Genomic DNA, 15628 nt, shown 5'->3' with positions numbered 1-15628 from the left:
TGTCCTTAAACGGCCTTCTAGTTCCCCATTTTCTTCTTCCTTATCTACTTCTAATCCGTATTTACACCTGTACTTTTAACCTTGTCTTTAACCTTCCCTCTGTGTGTCTGATAGTGTCCTTAAACGGCTTCCTTTTTCCTCCTTTTTCTTCTTCCTAATCTACTTCTAATCCGTATTTACACCTGTACTTTTAACCTTGTCTTTAACCTTCCCTCTGTGTGTCTGATAGTGTCCTTAAACGGCTTCCTTATTCCCCTTTTTTCTTCTTCCTAATCTATTTGTAATTCGTATTTACACTTTTACATTCAACCTTGTCTTTAACCTTCCATCTGCGAGTCTGGTTGTGTCTCTAAACGGCTTCCTTTTTCCCCTTTTTCTACTTCCTTATCTACTTCTAAACTACCACCACTCCCACCACCTTCGACCATTTAGGACCCTCTCTACTCTAGTGTGTTCCCCTATAGACCTATATTTTTCATCCCTTGAGCCAAGGCAATATTGAGAACTTTTGATAGCCTCTTTTCCGCCTCCCGAAGGTCCTCAGCCCACTAATGAGAAGGTGAAGGGGACTGGAACGGGGTCAGAAAGGAGAGATAGGGGGCAGGAAGGGGGCGTGAAGGGCGTTAAAAATGGGGTAGGGAAGGAGAAGGGTGCTGAAGGGGCAGGGAGGGGCCGTGAAGGGCGTTGAAAGAGAGGGTAGGGAAGGAGAAGGGTGCTGGAGGGGCAGGGAGGGGGCGTGAAGGGCGTTGAAAGAGAGGGTAGGGAAGGAGAAGGGTGCTGGAGGGGCAGGGAGGGGGCGTGAAGGGCGTTGAAAGAGAGGGTAGGGAAGGAGAAGGGTGCTGGAGGGGCAGGGAGGGGCCGTGAAGGGCGTTGAAAGAGAGGGTAGGGAAGGAGAAGGGTGCTGGAGGGGCAGGGAGGGGGCGTGAAGGGCGTTGACAGTGCGGGTAGGGACGGAGAAGGGTGCTGGAGGGGCAGGGAGGGGCGTGAAGGGCGTTGAAAGAGAGGGTAGGGAAGGAGAAGGGTGCTGGAGGGGCAGGGAGGGGGCGTGAAGGGCGTTGAAAGAGAGGGTAGGGAAGGAGAAGGGTGCTGGAGGGGCAGGAAGGGGGCGTGAAGGGCGTTGAAAGAGAGGGTAGGGAAGGAGAAGGGTGCTGGAGGGGCAGGAAGGGGCCGTGAAGGGCGTTTACAAGAGGTAGGGAAGGGCAGGAGAGAAGGCCTTGACGCAGCGAGGGTGGGGCGCGACGGAGGCAAGGCAGGAAGGGACTGTAGAACGGGCCGAGTGCCACCGCCAGCCAGCCAGCATCAGTCGTGGCTGCGGCATCATCCAGGACGGACCCTCGCTCTCTCGCCCTCCGGAGCCTCTCACTGAACCCTGAGCTGCCCGGCCACACCCCTCGACCACGCCTGCACCCCTCCACGCCCTCGCCTCCCTCTCTAACGCCACTATACCCGCGCCCTAAAGAAGTTTGTGGACTGAATAGCGCTGTACTCACCACTCCAGGATTTCACACGCCCCTACACACACACACACGCACACGTACACGCCTTTAGGAACCTGGGGGATTGAATACTGCTCAAAACCTCTTCTCCACACGTACACACACACGCACACACAAACACCCAACGCACACGCACACACATCACACGTAGACCACTTAACACTTAAACCCACGCATTAGAGACAACCCACGCCCTGTTTTGAAGTCCCAGCCCACGTCAACCCACCCATTGACACGCCCACACGCCCTTACCCACGCCCACCTCTCACCCACGCCTATTGACCCCCCAAAAAACTACCCTATACAGACAAACCCACGCCCTCTTTTGGACTCTGTAAGCTTAAAAAGACTCGTAACTTAGACCCACGCCTCCCCCACGCCCTCCCCACGCCCTGTTCTGGACTCTATACACTTAAAACCACTCGTAACTTACACCCACGCCTCCTCCACGCCCTGTTCTGGACTTTATAACCTTAAAAACACTCGTAAATTTCACATACGCCCTCCCCACGCCCTCCCCACGCCCTGTTCTGGACTCTATACCCTTAAAACAACTCGTAACTTAGAACCACGCCCTCCCCACGCCCTGTTCTGGACTCTATACCTTTAAAAACACTCGTAACTTAGACCCACGCCTCCCCCACGCCCTCCCCACGCCCTGTTCTGGACTCTATACCTTTAAAAACACTCGTAACTTAGACCCACGCCTCCTCCACGCCCTCCCCACGCCCTGTTCTGGACTCTATAACCTTAAAAACACTCGTAACTTTCACCCACGCCTCCCCCACGCCCTCCCCACGCCCTGTTCTGGACTCTATAACCTTAAAAACACTCGTAACTTTCACCCACGCCTCCCCCACGCCCTCCCCACGCCCTGTTCTGAAATCTATAACCTTAAAAACACTCGTACCTTTCACCCACGCCTCCCCCACGCCCTCCCCACGCCCTGTTCTGGACTCTATACCCTTAAGACAACTTGCAACTTAGACCCACGCCTCCCCCACGCCCTGTTCTGGACTCTATACCCTTAAAACAACTCGTAACTTAGACCCACGCCCTCCCTCACACACGCCCTCCCCACGTCAGCTCTACGCATCAGGCCGCTACGCACGTCTCCTCAGCGTTGAAGAGACGAGAAGTTTGTCGTCGTACAGTTCAAAGGAATAATTTTGTGGGGAGGTGCATCACGTAACTCGCTACGGGGGAGGAAAACTTTGACAGCGAGAAGATGGAGTGACGGAACGAGACAGGGCGAAGTGAGGCAGTAAATAGCGACGGATGGAAATGCTGGAGAGACTAAAGGGGAAAAGTGAAGCGCGCCACATCGAAGCCCTTGATAAACCGAAGGGAAAGCGTGAATCGCGTAAATCAAACAAAAGGAACCGAAGAGGATTGAATGGCGTCATATTGAAACTCTTGATAACCCGAAGGGAAAGAGTGACTCGCGTTAAATCAAACAAAATATACCGAGGAGGAGTAAATAGCGCCAAATTGAAACTCTTGATAGACTGAAGGGAAAGAGTGACTCGTGTTAATTCAAATTTAATATCTTGGTAATCCGGAAAGGAGTGAATCGCGTTAAATCGAATCTCTTAATAAACTGATGCGAGGTACTGAGCAAAGTTTTAATCGTGGTAAATCGAAACTAGTTAATCGCTTTATGAGAAGTGAGTAGCGGGCTTAGGAGCAGTGAGTAGCGTTTTTTTTATTTTTTATTTTTTTTCGTTTTTGTTTCTTTTTTTTATGCCCTTGAAATGACTCCTTTGCTGTTAAAAAAAGAAAATCGAAATCACAATAAAACGAAGATAATTGGAACATGTAAATTCGAAACACTGAACAAGCTCAGACAAAGTTGCATGTGAAATACTGTTGATAGACTTGAGTGAAACATTAAAGGAAACTAAATATAAAAAAAAAACTGCAAGGGATTCGAAGTTTCATGAAGTAATTTTTATTTAAGGAAGATTCGAGTGAGCCTGAGGAAAAAAAAGACTATATAAAGGTGAAGTGAAACAGGAAGGATAAAAGGAAAAAGGAAAACAGATGAAGACAGTTTTCACCCCATAAACCAGACATAAAAAAAAAAACAGAATATGGAAGACAGGTAAAGGCGAGGAGGAAAAAGGAAAGAAGAGACGTTACAAAGCAGAAAAAAATAGGAAAGGAATAAAAGACCAGCAGTAAAAATAACAGTACTGAAAAATAAAAGAAATAAGAGAAGAGGAACGCTTACACACGCACAAAGAAATAGAAAAATGAGGTAAAAACGAGAGTAGAAAATAAAAGAAGAAAAATACCTAAGAAATACAGTGAAAGGGGAGACAATGCTAAAAGAGGAACAAAAAAGCACCCGGATAAAAAATAGATAGAAAAAAACAGAATAAAGGAGAGTAGATAAGTATTGACAAAGAAAGAGAAAGAATGGAAATAAAAGGAGAGTAGATATTAAAAAAGCAGTTAGAGAATAAGGAAAAAGACCACATAATAAAGAAAAGAAAAGGAAGTTAGGCAAAAAACTAAGAAAGAGAAGATTAAAAGAAAAACACGTCACAGAAAAAAAAGAGAATTATAGAAGAGAAAAGAAAAGGAAAGTAGACAAAAACAAAGAAAGAAAAGATTTAAGAAAACAGGTCACAGAAAAAAAGAAAGAATTAAAAAAGAGAAAATAGACAGAAATAAAGAAAAAAATATTAAAAACAAATCACACGTTACAGATAAAGAAAATTATTAAAAGGGACATTGACGACAACAGAAAAAGAAAAGAAGTGAAAAAAAGGACACTGTACAGAGAAACGAACCGAATAAGAAAGGGGAAAATTGATTAAAGGCAAGGAAAAAAGAAAGAAAGAAAAGTACAATAAAAAGCAGATAAAAAGTAAGAAAAACAAAAAAATCGTCAACTCAGCAGAAAAAAAAATAAAAAAAATCTCAGACTCGACATATTAACAGAATCAGAACACTTTTTACAAGGAATCAGAATCGGAATCAGGAAGCAAGCGAAGAAAGAGCAAGAAAAACAACAAAAATAAAATCAACTCAGCAGAAAAAAAAAAAGCTCAAAGACTCGACATATTAACAGAATCACAACACTTTTTACAAGGAGTCAGAACCGGAACCAAGCGAGCGAGTGAAGAGGAAGAAGAAGAAGAGGAAGAACCAGCAGAAGATTAAGATTCCGGGAAAGTCGAGAGATAAAAAAAGAAGAAGAAAAAAGAAAAGAAAATGAAGCTCGAATCTGAGGGAAGTTTAAAGTGACGAGATTAAAAACGAACCTTGAATCACAGGAAGGAAAAAAAAGAGAAAAAAGATCACAAGTAAGTTTTTAATCCCAAGGTGAATTACACGGACGAACGAACACACACACACAGATATTGAGTTACGTGCAATGACCCGAAGTTGATAATGAAGGTGACGATGATAATGATGAAGAGAAAGTGAAGAAGGTGTTGATGTTGATGGTGACGGTGTTGCTCTCTCTCCTCTCCTTCTTCTTCTTCTGAGCTTGTGTTTCAGGTAAGGTTTGTTAGTTAGTTAGTTTGTTTGTGTGCTGTTTGTTTGTTTACCTGGTTAGTTTGTGTTTGTTTACCTGTGTTTGTGTTTTGTGTTAGTGTGTTGAGTGTTGATTTATTGTATTTTTGTCTTTATTTATTCATTTATTCAATTTTCCATTCATTCATTCATCCCATTCTTCTATTATTAACTTTTCCATCTATCTATCTATCTATCTATCTATCTATCTATCTGTCTGTCTATCTATATTTTTCTTCATCTATTTATTCATTCACTCTTTCAGTATTTTCCATCTATAAAAAAATATATAGTAGTTATCTATCTGTGTCTATCTATCTATCTATCTATCTATCTATCCATATACATTCATACATACTTCATACATTCATTCACTCAATTCTTCACTCATTAACTCATCCATTCACCTCTCAGTTAATTTTTCCATTCATCCATCTAGCTATCTTTCTATTCATACATACATACATACATACATACACATATACATACTTACATACATACATACATACTGTTTTTAGGTCCTTCTTATTCAGCGTCTTCTTATTAGCTTCATATCTGCCTTTGTCCTCCTCCTCCTCCTCCTCCTCCTCCTCTTCTTCTTCTTCATCTTCATCTTCTTCCTCCTTTACCTCGCCTTCCATATTTCCCCTTTGGTCGTGTTTCTCTCTCTCTCTCTCTCTCTCTCTCTCTCTCTCTCTCTCTCTCTCTCTCTCTCTCTCTCTCTCTCTCTCTCTCTCTCTCTCTCTCTCTCTCTCTCTCTCTCTCTCTCTCTTCCTCTTTCTCTCTTTCCTTTCTCCTTTCTCTTCCTCTTTCTCCTCCCTCTCTTCCTCTTCCTTTCTTCTCTTCTCCCTCTTCCCTCTTCTCTTTCCTTTCCTTCTTCCCTCTTCCTCCTCCTCCTCCTGTTCCTCTTTCTCCTCCTCCTCCTCCTCCTCCCCTTCCTCTTCCTCTTCTTTCCTTCCTCTCTCATTATTTCTCCTCATTTGTGCGAAGGATTTGCTTAAGGACGCCGTAGAATATTTTTGGACGAGGAAATGGAAAAGAAAAAAGAAAAAAAAGAAAAGTGGCTTGTTTGTGTGTGTGTGTGTGTGTGTGTGTGTGTGTGTGTGTGTGTGTGTGTGTGTGTGTTGTGTGTGTGGGTACTGACAGGTATCCAAAAAGTAATTAGTGGCCCAATGAGAGAGAGAGAGAGAGAGAGAGAGAGAGAGAGAGAGAGAGAGAGAGAGAGAGAGAGAGAGAGAGAGAGAGAGAGCACCTGTAATGACGACCTATACACCTGGTCAAATGAAGGCCGCTGATTGGCTGTCACCTGCATATGTAGGGACGTCGTCGCCTCATTAATGATAAAAAGAAAAAGAAAATTAGGTGGTAGAAACGTTTATATAGTACTACCACTACTACTACTACTACTACTACTACTATTACTTCTACTACTATAACTACTACTACTACGACTACTACTACCACTACTATTACTACTACTTGGGTTTTTTGTTAGGTTAGGTTAGGTTAAGTTTATGGTATCTTCAAACATATGATAGCCAGCACCTTATGGTATTAATCAACAAAGAATGACCTCACTTTGTTGTATATAAAGTCTCATTAGCAAGGAAGCATGTATGAATTCTCTGAGTCAAGGCCAATAGTATCTGTGGGGTTTTGTTAGGTTAGGTTAGGTTAAGTTTAGGGTATCTTCAAACATATGATAGCCAGCGCCTTATGGTATAAATCAACAAAGAATGACCTCACTTTGTTGTTTAGAAAGTCTCATTAGTAAGGAAGCATGTATGCATTTCCTGAGTCAAGGCCTATTGTAAGTGTTTGGGGTTTTGTTAGGTTAGGTTAGGTTAAGTTTAGGGTATCTTCAAACACATGATAGCCAGCACCTTATGGTATTAATCAACAAAGAATGACCTCACTTTGTTGTATATAAAGTCTCATTAGCAAGGAAGCATCTATGAATTCTCTGAGTCAAGACCTATCGTAACTGTTTCGGGTTTTGTTAGGTTAGGTTAAGTTTAGGGTATCTTCAAACACATGATAGCCAGCGCCTTATGGTATAAATCAACAAAGAATGACCTCACTTTGTTGTATAGAAAGTCTCATTAGCAAGGAAGCATATATGAATTTCCTGAGTCAAGGCCAATAGTATCTGTTTGGGGTTTTGTTAGGTTAGGTTAGGTTAAGTTTATGGTATCTTCAAACACATGATAGCCAGCACCTTATGGTATAAATCAACAAAGAATGACCTCACTTTGTTGTATAGAAAGTCTCATTAGTAAGGAAGCATGTATGAATTTCCTGAGTCAAGGCCTATAGTAAGTGTTTGGGGTTTTGTTAGGTTAGGTTAGGTTAAGTTTAGGGTATCTTCAAACACATGATAGCCAGCGCCTTATGGTATAAATCAACAACGAATGACCTCACTTTGTTGTATAGAAAGTCTCATTAGTAAGGAAGCATATATGAATTTTCTGAGTCAAGACCTATAGTAACTGTTTGAGGTTTTGTTAGGTTAGGTTAGGTTAAGTTTAGGGTATCTTCAAACACATGATAGCCAGCACCTTTTGGTAATAATCAACAAAGAATGACCTCACTTTGTTGTATAGAAAGTCTCAGTAGTAAGGAAGCATATATGAATTCTCTGAGTCAAGACCTATAGTAACTGTTTGGGATTTTGTTAGGTTAGGTTAGGTTAAGTTTATCGTATCTTCAAACGCATGATGACCAGCACCTTATTGTATAGATCAACAACGAATGACCTCACTTTGTTGTATGGAAAGTCTCACCTACTACCACCACCACTACCACCACCCATCCCTCACAAGCCACGCCTTTCTTCAGAGCTACGTCCTCTCTTGAAGCCGGGATGGAGTGGGGACAAGGAGATCAAGGGAGGGAGGGAGGGAGGGAGCGGCAGGAAGTGAATAGCTGGTCAGAAGTGGCCTTGGTTCTCCTTAGAGCTGATTAGTGTCTAGTGTATGTGTTTTCCTGGTGGGGCCTTAAAGAGTGCGTGAGGAGGAAGTGAAGGAGGAGAAGGAGAAGGAGGAAGAGGAGGAGGTGGAGCAAGAGTTGGACAAGGAAGAGTAGGAGAAGGAGGATGAAGAGGATAGACAAGAGGCGTAGGAGTGTGAGGATTAAAAAAAGAGGGAGACTAAGTGAAAAAATGATTGCAAGGAAAGAAGAGGAAAGAGAAGGAGAAGGAGGAGGAGGAGGAGGTGGAGCAAGAGATGGACAAGGAAGAGTAGGAGAAGGAGGATGAAGAGGATAGACAAGAGGCGTAGGAGTGTGAGGATTAAAAAAAAAGAGGGAGACTAAGTGAAAAAAAATATTGCAAGGAAAGAAGAAGAAAGAGAAGAAGGAGGAAGAGATGGAAAGGCAGGAGATGAAGGAGGAGAATGAAGGGGAAAGAAAAAGACAAATATGAAAGATTGCAGGGAGAGAAAGAGGAAATGGAGGAGAAGGAGGAGGAGGAAATAAGAAGACAAATGAAAGGAGAATGCAGAGAATGGAGAAAGAGGAGAAGAAAGAAGAGAAAGAGAAAGAGGAGAAGGAAGAGAAGAAGAGGACAATTAAAAAAGGAAGTCAGGGAGAGAATGATGATGATGATGAGGAGGAGGAGGAGGAGAAGAAGGAGGAGAAATATCAAGAAGAGAAAGTGGAAAAAGGAATACGGATGGAGAGAAAGAAAGGGAGTGATAAAGGAGAAACAACAGAGGAAAGAAAAAGTAAACAAAAATAAATAAAAAATAAGAAAAAGAAGAAGAAATATTAAAAGAGGGAACAATGGAAGGAGGAATGGAAAGAGAGAAAGAGACAAAGGAAGCGAAAGAAGGAACAGCAACAAAGGAAGAAGAAGAAGAAGAAGAAGAAGAAGAGGAAGAAGAGGAGGAAACAAAGCAGTGAATGATAAAATAGGGGAGAGAAAGCAAATATGAATGATGACATGGAAATCCTATGGTAATCAGAAGAAGGGAAACAGAGGAATTAGGAATAAAAGAAAGAGAAATGAAGGGAAGGAGAAAGAGCAACAGAAGATGGAGCAATGAGGGAGGAGAAAGAGAGGGGAGAGGGAGAAAGGTGGAGGAAGGGAGGAAAGAGGAGAAAGGGAAGAGGACAGAGGAAGAAAAAGAGAACGAAAGGGAAGGAGAATGAAGAAAGGAAAGAGTAAATAAGAGAAAGGAAGGGAAAGAGGAGAAGCAGAAAGGGAAGAAAGAAGAGGAAAGGAAAGAAAGGAATAAAAAGAAAAAAAGGGAGGGAAAAGAAAGAATGAAAAGGAGGATGAAGAAAGAAAAGAGGAAAAAGAGAAAGAAAAGGGAAAGAAGAATCAATAGGAACAAAAAAAGAGGACGAAAAAGAGGAATAGGAAAGAGGAAGAAACGAAAGAGGAATAAGAAGAAAAAGCGAAAGAGGAATAAATAGGGAAAGGAAGGAATAAGAAGAAAAAGCAAAGAGAATAAAAGAAAAATGGGAAGGAGGAAGAAGGAAAAGACGAATTACAAGAGAAAGGAAGAGAGAGAGAGAGAGAGAGAGAGAGAGAGAGAGAGAGAGAGAGAGAGAGAGAGAGAGAGAGAGAGAGAGAGAGAGAGAGAGAGAGAGAGAAGAGAAGCGAGAAGAAGCATGTAGGAAAAAAGAAGAACAGAGAAAGGAGAAAGAGAGGAAGAGAACATGTACAAGTTAATTCTGTTTCTAAGATAAATAATTTTGTTTGTGCAAATACGTATCGCTACAACATCACCCTTAAAACACGGCTAAGTGACTATAATGAGGCCAAGTTTATTAAAAGGACATCAGTAGGTTATCCATGAAAGCAATTAAGACTCACTCACTCGCTACGACGTTGTGAATAAGTGAACATCGAGGATTATTATTGAAGACAACATCATTATTCTTGACGGTCCTGCGGAAAACGGAAAACGGGAAACGAAAACTAAAAAAAAAAACGGAATAAAAGTAACAGAAACGTCACGTGGAAACTCTTGTCGAACTTGTTAAGCGGAGGAGAAGAAGAAGAAGAAGAAGAGGAAAAAGAAGAAGAAAAGAAAGAAAGCGTTGATTGACCAAGTTTTGAGGAGAGGACCAATTTCATTTCTTATTTTCTTTCTCTCTCTTTCATCCCCGTTAAAAAGAATGAAAAGAAAAAAAATATAAGAGAAAGATCAGAAAGTTAGTTAGAAAGCTTCCCGTGTGTGTGTGTGTGTGTGTGTGTGTGTGTGTGTGTGTGTGTGTGTGTGTGTGTTTGTCAAATTGAGGGGAAAGAGTCTTGACATCAGCATAAGGTTTGTTGAACTCATCGATTCACTCCGTCGCGTCCCTCTTTATTTCATCTCTCTCTCTCTCTCTCTCTCTCTCTCTCTCTCTCTCTCTCTCTCTCTCTCTCTCTCTCTCTCTCTCTCTCTCTCTCTCTCTCTCTCTCTCTCTCTCTCTCTCTCTCTCTCTCTCAAACACAATATCCAATCCCTTTTATGTATAGGCTTTGAAGTGTATAAGTACATGGATAAAGGCTTCAATCTTATGCTATTTACTATGACAAAAGAATATAAAAACGGGAGCGTCTGATCTCTCTCTTTTCTATTGTTAAGATAAAAAAAAAACATTGTAAATACGTATCCATAAATTTATCTACCCATATATACATAAATACATATATACATTCTACACATACATTTCTTTCATTTCCATCTCTGTGATCCTATTTACATTAGTGGCTTACAATTCATTCATACATTTATACATACATATATACATACATACATACATACACACATACATACACATATACATTCTCCATCTCTGCGATCCTATATACATTAGGTGCTTATAATTCATTCATACATATACACATACATGCATACATACATACATTCATACATACATACATACATACATATACATATACGGCGGGTTGTTTTTTTGTTGGCTTTTTGTTTTGTGCCCTTGAGCTGTCTCCCTTGCTGTTATTAAATATATATACATACATACATAACCTCTAACTTGTCTGAAGATGTAATATACGAAAGTACTCACTACACTTCGCCTTTCTTTCCCCAGTGGTAATTCTCCATACATACCCTACATACATACCCTACCTACATACCTTTATTACTTTTGATTTTTTTAGAAGCAGCAGGCGGCTTTTTTTTTTGTGTTTTTTTTTTTTTTGTGCCTGTTTCCTTAAAAAAAAAAAATACAGCAAGGGAGGCAGTTCAAAGGCAAATACAACCAAGAACAGCTACAAAAATGCCCACTAGACGCAACTCCGACAAAGGAAATTAAAGAACGAGAGGCTGAAAAGAGGTACAGACACGCAAGCTTCAAAAATAACACTCCACGTCCCTTGCTGCGATACGCTATGCAAGGTTACGGTCATTGGTCCAAGCGCTGGGGGTCCTTGGTGTGGGTGGACGCGGGGGGCGAGACTTTGGTCGGTATCATAAGACACTTTGGATTTTCACATCGGCTGTTTCTAAAGGTCAAAGAGGGGGTCAGATGGGTTCTAATGAGTGTTTCTTTAGGATCATGGTACAGAAGAAGGATCAAACTGCCACCAGGGTCATAAAACTACTCCTGGAAATGCCCACAACTCCTACGAAAGTCAAATAGGCGAAATGTTTAGTAATACGGTCCTAAGTTTGGGTCGTATTATAAGACATTTGATCGCCCCAGAACACTAATTTGACAAGGCTTTCGTAGGAGTTGTGGGCATTTCCAGGAGTAGTTCTATGACCCTGGTGATAGTGCGACCCTTCCTCTGCACCATGAACCTGTAGAAACACTCATTAGAACCCAGTTGACCCCCTCTTTGACCTTTAGAAATAGATAATATGAGAAGCGAGGGTGTCTTGTAATTCCGCACATTTTTCCCGCCGCTGTACCGTAACCCACCGCCGCCGCGCCTCATCAGTGACCCAACTCCCGGCGCAGCACAACCCGGGCAGCCTCGCGCCGTAACTCTGCCGTGTGTACAGCTGAGCGGCCCTCCCTCCCTCCCTCACCGCGGCATAATTCATCGTGCGGGAAGGAGGTTACATAGTTTTTTTGTTTATCATATTGTACACGCACCCATACACAAACACACATGCATTCCGTTCTGGCCACAAACGTTAATTCCGTGAACGGGGTCATGGTTTCTGCGGGAATGTTGTGAACGGGGATTTTTTTATTTTATTTCCTTTGTCGGAGTTGCGTCTAGTCGGCTTTTTTGTTGCTGTTCTTGGTTCTATTTGCCTTTGAACTGCCTCCCGTGCTGCAAAAAAAGGTATGTATGCAAGTATGTATATAGGGTATGCATGCAGAATTACCACTGGTGAAAGAAAGGCGAAGTGTAGTGAGTAGCTTCGTATATTACATCTTCAGACAAGTTAGAGGTTATGTATGTATGAATATTTTTTTTTTCAGCAAGGGAGACAGCTCTTGATATTGGACGGCGGTAACTTTTTTTCAACGGCGTTTTTTTTTAGCGTCGACAGTAACGCAAATACGGCAACGACACCGCAGAGAGCAACGAAATATATTGCATTTATAGATTAAAAACTTTTTGGGGTATAGTTTTGAAGTTCAGTCACACGTACATACACACACGTTGGAATATACACATGACATATTTACACACACACACACACACACACACACACACACACACACACACACACACACACACACAGTAAATTCATACATACCCACCTACCTACATACATAGATATGGGCTTTTTTTTCTACATTTTATTTTTGCTGCCTTTGAGTTGCTCCCTGTGATGTAAAAAAACAAAAACGCGTTGAAATATACACATAACATATTTACGTACACACACACTAGATACATACATACCCACCCACCTACATACATACAAACGGGCTTTTTTTTCTACATTTTCTTTTTGTTGTCCTTGAGTTTCTGTACTGTAAAAAAACATACATACATACATACAGACAGACAAACAGACAGGGGGCAGTAATTAGCGGGGTTTTTTTCATTAGGTTTTTTTTTCTTCTTTGCTGTAAAAAAAGACAGACAGAGAGACTGGGCAGTAATTAGCGGGCTTTTCTTCATTAGTTTTCTTCTTTTTCTTCTTTGCTGTTAAAAAAAAAAAAAGACAGACAAAGATTCAAACGTACATCAAACAGGACACAGCATAACAGCACGCCATCTCACCTCTCTTGTATTCTCCCCCTTCACAGTGACCGCCAACTAAAGGAATGTCTCTTCTCTTCCTTTACATTCCTTTCCGTCTGCGTCTTCCACTCTGCGCCTCAATTCACGCCGCCGCCGCCGCCGCCTTATCCCATACGCCATCTCACCTCTGCTGTATTCTTCCCCTTCACAGTGACCGCCAACTAAAGGAATGTCTCTTCTCTTCATTTATATTCCTTTACGTCTGCGTCTTAAACTCTACGCCTCAACTCACGCCGCCGCCGCCGCCTTATCCCATACGCCATCTTCTCTCACCTCTTCCTTCCCTCTTCTTTCACCTTGACCGCCAAGGAATGTCTCTTCTCTTCATTTTATTCGCCTCCGCCTCCCATACAACGATGCCAGATTGTCGTACTCAGCCGCTTATATTTCCCGACTTCCTACCCCTACAGAGGAATGAATAGGGTAAAGAGAAGAATGGAGAAAGGAGGAAGAAAGAAAGAAGGGATAAGAAGAGAAAGCAACAAAGAAAAAGTAGAAAAAAAAGAAGAATTGGAAGGAGAAAGAAAAGATGAATTGTAAAGCGAAAGGAAGAGAGAGAGAGAAGAGGAACTCATGTATAATTATCGTTAACCTGGTAGCAGCGACGGGCCAAATTTGTGGCTTTACCGTGTAGCAGCGACGGGCCAAATTTGTGGCTTTACCGTGTAGCAGCGACGGGCCAAATTTGTGGCTTTACCGTGTAGCAGCGACGGGCCAAATTTGTGGCTTTACCGTGTAGCAGCGACGGGCCAAATTTGTGGCTTTACCGTGTAGCAGCGACGGGCCAAATTTGTGGCTTTACCGTGTAGCAGCGACGGGCCAAATTTGTGGCTTTACCGTGTAGCAGCGACGGGTCAAATTTGTGGCTTTACCGTGTAGCAGCGACGGGTCAAATTTGTGGCTTTACCGTGTAGCAGCGACGGGTCAAATTTGTGTCTACCGTGTAGCAGCGACGGGCCAAATTTGTGGCTTTACCGTGTAGCAGCGACGGGCCAAATTTGTGGCTTTACCGTGTAGCAGCGACGGGTCAAATTTGTGGCTTTACCGTGTAGCAGCGACGGGTCAAATTTGTGGCTTTATCGTGTAGCAGCGACGGGCCAAATTTGTGCCATGATATAAACCCCCAAAAATAGATGATGCATAAACCGATCACAATTGCGTTGATATATAAATTATGAAATGGTCTGCGTGAGTGATGATTTTTCTCACTATTCTCGCTAAGTGGGGCCTTTAAGAAACATGATCCCCGCAGATACCAGGTTAAAAGAGCTAGATCTTGATGTTTCTTGGCAATAGTTAGGCGTCAAAAACCGGTAGATACTATGCTCTGAGTACGATAACCTGGCGACGGTGCTCCCATACGCCCAGTCCTGCAGCGAGACGATTATAGACGACTCCCTCCGACGTGAATCTTCCCTCCCTTCCTCAGCATTTGTCCGCGTCGGCACCTTCGTCATGCATTTATTCCGCCGCATTTGCATTTTATAAGTGAAAAATTTGCCCTGAAATGGAGACTATAATGATTTTTTCGTCGCTTCTGCAGCTGATGCCGTGAATATATTAGTGTTTCGTTTTCCTTATATATTTTCATTGGTTTAAGTTTTCTGGTTTAATTCTTTCGTGTTTGTCTAGGTTTACTTTGGTTACGTTCGTTTTAATTTGGGTTGGGTTGAGTTGGGTTGGGTGTGGTTAGGTTAGGTTAGGCTCGGCTCGCTTAGGTAATTTGGTTAAGTTAGGTTAGGTTAGGTTAGGTTAGGGGTTAGGACAGGTAAGGTCTGGTTTGGTAAGGTTAGGATAGGTTAGGTAAGGTTTGATTAAGTTAGGTTAGGTAAGGTATGGTTATGTTAGGTTAGGTAAGATTAGGTAAGGATAGGTAAGGTTTGGTTTGGTAAGGTTAGGATAGGTTAGGTAAGGTTAGGTTAGAATAGACTAGGTTAGATAAGATTAGGATAGGTCAGCTTAGGTTAGGTAAGGATAGATAAGGTTTGGTTTGGTAAGGTTAGGATAGGTTAGGTAAGGTTAGGTTAGATTAGGCTGGGTTAGGTAAGGTTATTATAGGTTAGCTTAGGTTTGGTTAGATAAGGTTAGGCCCTTCTCAGGTTAGGAAAGGCTAGGTTAAGTAAGGTTAGGCTCAGTTTGTTTTAAGTTAGGTTAGATAAGGTTAGGCACGGCTCAGATAAGTTAGGCTTGGGACAGATAAAGCTAGATTAGGCAAGGTTAGGTCCAGCTCATGTTAGGCAAGGTTAGGTCCCTCTCATGTTAGGTAAGGTAAGGTTCAGCTCATTTTAGGCAAGGTTAGGTCCAGCTCATGTTAGGCAAGGTTAGGCCCAGCTCATGTTAGGCAAGGTTAGGTCCAGCTCATGTTAGGCAAGGTTAGGTCCAGCTCATGTTAGGCAAGGTTAGGTCCAGCTCATGTTAGGCAAGGTTAGGTCCAGCT

General features: G+C 42.3%; 1 protein-coding gene across 2 annotated transcripts in view; it reads left to right on the top strand.

Moving 5' to 3' along the window:
- The first annotated feature begins 1127 nt into the window (after positions 1–1127).
- LOC126996211 (uncharacterized) overlaps positions 1128–15628 on the top strand; it is a 97491-nt gene continuing 82990 nt past the window's right edge. The window contains exons 1-2 of one of the 2 annotated variants that reach the window (XM_050856537.1): positions 1130–1461; positions 3457–5009. The gene's annotated coding sequence lies outside the window, so the exon portion shown is untranslated. Of the gene's footprint in view, positions 1462–3456; positions 5010–15628 lie in introns of both variants that reach the window. The other variant, XM_050856538.1, reaches the window with a different exon arrangement.

This window comes from Eriocheir sinensis, chromosome 9, assembly GCF_024679095.1.
Source record: "Eriocheir sinensis breed Jianghai 21 chromosome 9, ASM2467909v1, whole genome shotgun sequence".
Classification (NCBI taxonomy): domain Eukaryota; kingdom Metazoa; phylum Arthropoda; class Malacostraca; order Decapoda; family Varunidae; genus Eriocheir; species Eriocheir sinensis.
This window is presented reverse-complemented; position numbering and strand designations above follow the sequence as displayed.